Source organism: Pundamilia nyererei, unplaced genomic scaffold (assembly GCF_000239375.1).
Source record: "Pundamilia nyererei isolate P.nyererei 1_Seehausen unplaced genomic scaffold, PunNye1.0 scaffold00131, whole genome shotgun sequence".
NCBI classification, from domain to species: domain Eukaryota; kingdom Metazoa; phylum Chordata; class Actinopteri; order Cichliformes; family Cichlidae; genus Pundamilia; species Pundamilia nyererei.
Window position 1 is genome coordinate 1,471,683 of NW_005187532.1, and position 7,832 is coordinate 1,479,514.

The following is a 7,832-nucleotide window of genomic DNA, read 5'->3' on the forward strand; positions in this document are numbered from 1 at the left end:
GTGTGTGTGTGTGTGTGTGTGTGTGTGTGTGTGTGCTGGGTGTGTCCGGAGGCTGGTCAGTTTGTCTCGTTAATGACCCCTCCCACCCTAATGAGCTAACGATGAGCACTCGTTAAGACAGACGGACGAGCTCAGCCAATAAAACGCGGTTACTGCTCTCTCTCATCTGATGAAACCATGGCGACCAGTCTGGACAGGTGAGGCGGGGGAGGGCAGCTGTCCGTCTGAGTCAGTGCTGTAAATGAAGGACAGCAAAACTGTAAGAGTGAGAAAACTGACAGGAAGTCGAGTCAGCCAAACAGCATCGAACATGCTCTCTGCTTTTAAGATCAACTTACTCGCTGCTTCCAGGTGTTTGGGTTCAGAAAACATCTGCAGCTCAAACACTCAGGGCCCAACAGTAAGTTGCAGTCTGCTTCTCCAAACCTGAAACAGGTGTCGGCATCACATCCGGTCTCGTCGGGTTCAGCAGTCAAACGTGTAAGATACACATCATGGACTGAGGTCAGAGGTTAAGCTGTGGGCTTCGTTTGTGGGGAGCAGATCGCTGTGTTTAAGGATTAAATACATCTCTGAACCTTTGTTGAGCTGCAGAAAAACTTGTTACCAGCTTTAAACATCCAGGAAGGAGAATAAGCCCCTCTGCAGGAGAACCGTCACCACACGAATTGAGAGGATTGTGGGAAATCTGGAGCCTGACTTTCTGCTTTGCTATGCTACTTGGTGTAGGATATTTGTCATGTAGGAGCAGCCAAGGATCAAACAACAAACCTTTCGATTAGCAGATGAGCTACAGCCACTGTGAGAGCTGCGACACCACCCAGTTACTCATTATTAAGGTGGAGCTGGCAGCAATGCACTCAGTGAAAGGGACTCTGACAGAGGGAGATCTGCTCACAGAGGTGCGTGCATGCTCGGGCTGAAATGGGAAAAACTGTCTGGAAAAATGTTGGACCTTTGAAGCAGATGCAGGGTAAAGTGGCTGACATGAAGCCGGGCGCAGGAATAGCTCTGAATGACAGCACGCTGACTTTGGACATGAGACCGAACACGGTGACGTGCTACCAGCCCGTCCTCATCCTGACAAACGCGAAAGGTGACTTTCTGCGTTCTCCGCGCCGGGATGGATGAAATGCAGTAGAATGACGGTAATACATGTTCCTGCCATGTGTGTGAGTGTGTATGGGAGTGAGAACGTGTTGGTGCTTCCACACAGCTGTGAAAGGTAATGAAAGCAGCTTCATGAAGACATCGAGTGATACTGAGCGGGACTAAGCTCACGGTATTGGTGCGGCCCTCCACATCCAGGAGCTCATCAGAACAGTCTCTATTCAATGTTCCAAATCAACACATACATGTCCTGTTGGACTAAATCATATAAAACAATAAGACGAGTGTATTGAGGGAAATCAGATGAAATATTATGAATGATGAATAACTTAGAAAGTATCTGATCTAATAAATCAGTGCAGGAGGACGTTTTATCTGCAGATCACTGCGACGCGATCAAAGAGCAACACCTCAATAAAAGATGACTGCAGGAGGAGGTTAATGATGCCCTCACCGTGACTGGAGCCACCACAGGAAGTCATGTGATCAGAATCCATTCAAAAAGAAGCCATTCTCACAGCGTTGGGTCATGATGAGGGATCAATAACTATCTGGTCATTAATCAGCGCCTCATTACCAGAAGGGATTCCAATCAGAGCCAGCTCCTGGTTCTGGTTTGGTGGGGGCGGGGCTGTTGCCTTTAGGAGTCACATGACTCTTAACAAGCTCTTACTGTGTGGGAGGAACAGGAAGAATCTCGTTAAGGACACCTAACGAGCGTTTGATTGAACCCTCCTCCTCTGCTCTTCATCTCTCGCTCTTTAATCACCTTCCTCTGACAGTTTAATGTCCTCCACCTGAAGGGTGCCGGGGGGGCGGGGGCCTACGTTACCATCGGTGCTTCATGATATCGTCATCAGAGCGAGAGAGAAGCGAGGCAAACCAGGTGACACTGAACAGGTGAGAAACCAACAACAACAGGAAAGAACCTGCAGGCCAGGTGATGTGCAGAGACAGAATACGTGTGTGTGGATGACAGGCAACAGGTGAAAAGGTAAAGGAGGAGGAGCCGCAGGTATCCATGCCACCTGCCTCACACCTGCACACAGGTGCAGTTCAGGAACAAGTCTCCTGTTAATCCATCTACGTCACAACTCCGAGTACCTGACGTGAGCTGCTGTGGCAGCGAGTGGCATCCAGCTGTCTCCACCCTTTACCTCTGATCCATCCATCACACAGTCTCACCTGCTCAGGTGGTCCTCGATTAATCACCTCCTCTCGCATTAAGTCGCTGTGGCCTCAGAGTCCCACTGTGACCCTCACTGAGCACGCTCCAGGCCTCCCGCTGCTGCTCAGCAGCTTTTATTGATCCACACAGCGGGGAAGACGAGGGAGGTGCTGTCTGATTAGAGTTGGCATGGGCTCGTTGGGCAGCAGGAAGCGCTTAATTTATGAGCGTGAGGCTGTTTATGAAGGCTGACCTTCGACCTCTCAGGGAGCAGTGCGGCAGCAGGTACAGTTCGTCAGCAGTGGCTCGATAAAACTCGTTTACTCACTGCAGCGAGCACAGAGTTTATAAAACATCTTCTCATTAACGGCTGACCTTTGACTTCCACAGTCTGTATACATCAGGAAAGTCGTTGAATTAACTCACTGCACCTGAACGCACCACAGCTCAAGTTTCTGAGTCTGCAGGAGTCAAACTTTTATTCCAAGAAACACCCAGGGCGGGGCTTAAACTGTGGCATTTTTAGGGGTGTGGCCTGTTTAAATGACGTGCAGCCGTAATTGATGGTGTCATTATGCTCAGCGTTTTCACCCTAGAAATCAAAAACAACAAAAGTGGTACCACATGGTCTCACATCAGCTCGTCGTGCACGTCTGGATTTTCATAACCCACAGAGGTGAGGCAGCGCCATGGCAACAAACAAAGCTCTGGTTTCATGGCAAATGGTTTCATTTTGTGAAGCACAGTGAGAATCATCATCAGCACCTCTTAGCTTTGAGCTTTGTCACACCTTTGCTGCTCGTCTCCATAATGAAGACGAGTCCCCACAGCAACGCCTGAAGTCTGAAATACAGGGACTGAACCTCCTCTTCATCCTCCTGATGTTTAAGATGAAGAGTGTGTGTGTGTGTGTGTGTGTGTGTGTGTGTGTGTGTGTGTGTGTGTGTGTGTGTGTGCTCTGTGATAAACAGACTCTGGATCAGTTCCAGCCTTCCTGCTCCTCTGTTCTGCTCCTCTGGACTGAAGCTCAGTCTCTCGGCGCTCCACTCTTCCAGGGCTCTCCAGGATTTTCCAGGACGCCTCTGAAGTGTTTTCCAGGTAAAGCGGCTGCAGGAGATGCAGCCAGACTGTGTGTGTGTGTGTGTGTGTGTGTGTGTGTGTGTGTGTGTGTGTGTGTGTGTGTGTGTCAGATTTACATAGTGAATCCCTTGCTGGGACATCCGAGGCCAACATCACATGACCTGAGAGCGACAGCGATGTTTCCTGAGGGACTCGGCCGTGTTTCTGTGTCACAGAGTCTGTTTGATTTCTCGCTCCTCGTGTCACAAACCTCCTCCTCCTCCTCTTCTTTGAATTTTATTATCTGAACTCCTTTGTGTCACGCAGCTGCTCCTTGTCCTCTCTCCTTCCTCCTGTTGCCTGAGAAGACGAGTTCGGGGTCAACGGCGGTCCGATCAGGTTCAAGTTTATTGATCAGAGTTTTCCTGATTGCAGTGATTGAAGCTCCAGATTTACACTTTTTTATTCTTCTGAATCTTTTTTCCAGCTTCTCAGTCTGCTTGCAGCCATGCAGTACTGCTGCAGTATTACTGTCCCAGTACTGCAGTGAGGCTGGCGCACCTGGGGCTCATTTGTGGAGCCGCAGCTCCCCCTACAGGAGGCTTGGTGAAGTGCAGCTCACAGACTGCTGCCCACTGTCACTCAGAGCAGCAGGATGTTTTTAATGCAGATGTTCAGTGAAACTCACGGACGGCGTTCAAGTTGGACGCTGCCGCCCGTCAGCAGGAGGCCGGGTTCAAACTGCCTCAAGAGGTCACAGCTCCTCCTACATGTCCTACATCAACCATCTCGAGACGTTTGTAGGAGGACACGGACTGTTGATTTTTTTAACCCTTAAACTTTGTGCAGTTTTCTGTAAATTGTGTGTCACAAACTTAATTCATGTTTGTGTGACTCATTGAAATTTTCTCTTCCTGAAAGTGAAACTCTTACCAACACACAGGGCCAAAAATTCTCCCGTTCACAGCTTTGATGTCACAAACAGGAAGTACGATAAACATGGAGACGAAGCCACACAGGCTTGGCACAGGGGGGCATGACCGACAGGGAACACCCAACACCAAGACAAGACAGGAGAGGACACTGAGGAACTCAACGATCACAAAGAACTGAAGACTAATGAAGATCACTGCAGGACTAGAAATAACCATGAAGCTGAGAATCAGAGAACATTTTAAAATAAACAGTCCAGAAACGAGAAACAGTGGGTCACACATCAGTACACTCACATTAACTGTAGCGCATCTGAGTTCAGTTTCTCTAGCCACACCCACCTGATATCTGCCACACCTGTTCAAAGACCTGCCTGACAAAGTGGAGCAGACCAGAAGATCCTCAAAAGTCAGACATCACACTGCGATCCAAGGACGTTCAGGAACAACTGAGAAACAAAGCAGTTGAGATCTCTCAGTCTGGAAAAGATTGCAAAGCCATTTCTAAAGCTGTGGCACTGCAGTGAACCGAGTGAGAGCAGTTATTCACAAATAGTGCAAAGATGTGATGAACCTTCCCAGGAGGGCCGACCAAAATTACATCTCATGAAACTAACAGAAGGAACATCGTGCCAGCAGTAAAACATGTTGGTGGTAGTTTGATGGTCTGGGTCTACCAAAACATCCTGAAGGAGTGTGTCCAACTACCTGCTAGTGACCTCAAGCTGAGCTCAGCAGCAGGTCCACCTCTGAATGGCTTAAGGAAACCAAAATAAAGGCTTTGGAGTGGTCTAGTCAAAGTCCTAACCGGAATTCGATTGAGATGCTGAGGCATGGTTCATGCTGGAAAAACCTCCAATGTGGCTGAAATATAACAATAGTGTAAAGATGAGTGGGCCACAGTTCCTCCACAGCTGGAAAAGACTGACAGTTATCACATTACCTGACTGCAGTTGTTGCTGCTAAGGGTGGCTCAATCAGTTATTAGGTTCATTTCTTCCCCTTCATAATAAACACCTTCATTTAGAAAGTGGACTAGAAAGAGAGAGCAGATCAGGTGTTGGATGTTGCTGAGCACCAATGAGCAGGTACTCTGTGTCTGCGTGATACGGCGCGCTAACCAAAGCAGCTAACATTATCTGAAGTTTGAGCATGCTAACAGCTGACTAAAACAACAAGTTGGTAGAAGCTGAAATGCTTAAAGTGAGACAAAAGGAGCCGTCGCACAGCCGAGGACGATGGTGGACATCCTCGATGAGACGGTGCTAATGTAAAGCAACCGTGTGGAGCTGTAGCGCTCCAGCAAACAGCGAGATCGTTTCCACGGTACTAAACACGCTTTGATTTGCCATAATAACTGGCTGTGTTTCAGATGCCCGTCGACGCTTCATCTTTATCTACAGTGAAGCGCTGCTATCTGAACCAACAGCTCTCTGACTGCAGTGATAGCGTTGACGCCTCTCCTCTGATCGATAATTGGCGGGAGCTCTTTATTGACCCGTGAGCTGCCGTGGCGACTCGGTCGGAGACCTGCAGCACGAAGTCAGAGTTCCTCTAATTACCGACGCAGTCTCCGTCTCATCTGGGTCGTCTCTCTGCGTGACGACGAATCGACTCGTATCTGATTGATAATCGGAGCAGAGTCATGCGGTGCGATTGCTGTTTGTGGGACATCCAATCATCTCGACTTTCACTCAACAAAACCAGAGTGACCCTGAATCCTCCCTTAGTGAGTTTTTCCTTTCCAGTCACCTTTCTCACTCACTATGTATTAACAGACCTCTCTGCATTGAATCATATCTGTTATTAACCTCTGTCTCTCTTCCACAGCATGTCTTTATCCTGTCTTCCTTCTCTCACCCCAACCAATCACAGCCAATGGCCCCGCCCCTCCCTGAGCCTGGTTCTGCCGGAGGTTTATGCCTGTTAAAAGTGAGTTTTTCCTTCCCACTGTCACCAAAGTGCTTGCTCATAGGGGGTCATATGATTGTTGGGTTTTTCTCTGGATGTATTATTGTAGCATCTACTGTACAATATAAGCGCCTTGAGGCGACTGTTGTTGTGATTTTTTGCTGTATAAATAAAATTGAATTGAATTCAGAAACTGTATTTTGTGTTTTCTCGTGTTATCTTAAAAAGTTGATTCTGTTCATCTGGACATTATGTCAGATTATAACAGATTTACCTGGATGATTGAACATACATCAAGATCCGTGTGTCATCTTTGCCTAATATTCCGATTTGTTTAATGACCTGAAATATTTAAGTGTGACACACAAAAAAACAGGAAGTTGGGGGCAAACACTTCTTCACACCACTGTAGGAGGTACTTTTGAATGCACCGTCTGGGTCACCATCAGCTGTAGACCTTCGATGTGGGCGGGCCATCTGACCTCATCCCCAACTGATGACCTCACACTGTGCTTGGGTGGAGGTTAATCAATCACCTGGCTGTCAGGCCTGTCAGTCAAAAACCCAGAAGGCATGTGTGTGCTTTCTTTTTTAGTGTGTACCGTCCAACCCTCTCCTGGAAACACCTGTCCACCTGCCCTTTGAGCGACTGCAGAAGAACTGGTTAACGGAGGTACTGAACCCACTGTGTCAGTGTGTCATAAGCTGGGCTCACACTGTACGATTTTTGGCCCATTTTGAGCCGATTTTTTAGTCGTGCGACCGTTTTCGGGATCGGCCTGAGTTTCGCCTTCATCGTGTGTCGTGCATCGTGTAGTATACGTGGGGTAACGAGAAGCGATTAACACCTCACGACCAGCTCCCGATCATCAATCGCTTGGTCGTAAGAAAATCAAACCTGTTTGTAATCCTGTCGGACGTCGTGAGGGCGTCACCGCAGCCTCTCACACAGATTTTTGTGTTATAAGCTTCATGTTATGGACGCACAGTTTGAGCACTCAGGTCGCATCAGAGCATCGGGCCGTATAGTGCGAGACCTGCATCGTGACCTATGAACTTCTAACCCCTGCGAGTCAATCGTGCAGTTTGAGCAGGAGCTGAATAACACGACTGAAAAAACTCGCACAGTGTAGCCCAGCTTGAGGTGTGTGTGTAAGGTCTGGTGTGAGGTTCAGGTTGATGCTGCAGTGATGAAATCTGTGAATGATTAATTTTGGCACATTGCTCAATACATGAGCGGGACACAGAAAGGAAGTGGCAAGAGGAGCGAAACACCGAGCGGTCACCCGAGACTGCAAAACCAGGGGTGAACGAGACATCGATTCACTGATGCACAATTCAATTCAGTTTTATTTATACAGCACCAGGCGGCAGAACCAGGCTCAGGGAGGGGCGGGGCCATCTGCTGCGACCGGTTGTGGAGAGAGAAGGAAGACAGGATAAAGACATGCTGTGGAAGAGAGACAGAGATCCACACCACCAGGATACACAACAATGACATCGGGATGTCGTTCGGACTGGAGAAGTGTAGTCGAATGGTAACAAAGAGAGGGAAGGTAGTCAGAACGGAGGGGATCGAACTACCAGAAGGCAACACTGCAGGCATTGAGGGCAGCTGCAAGTACCTGGGGATCCCGCAGGCAAATGGGAAC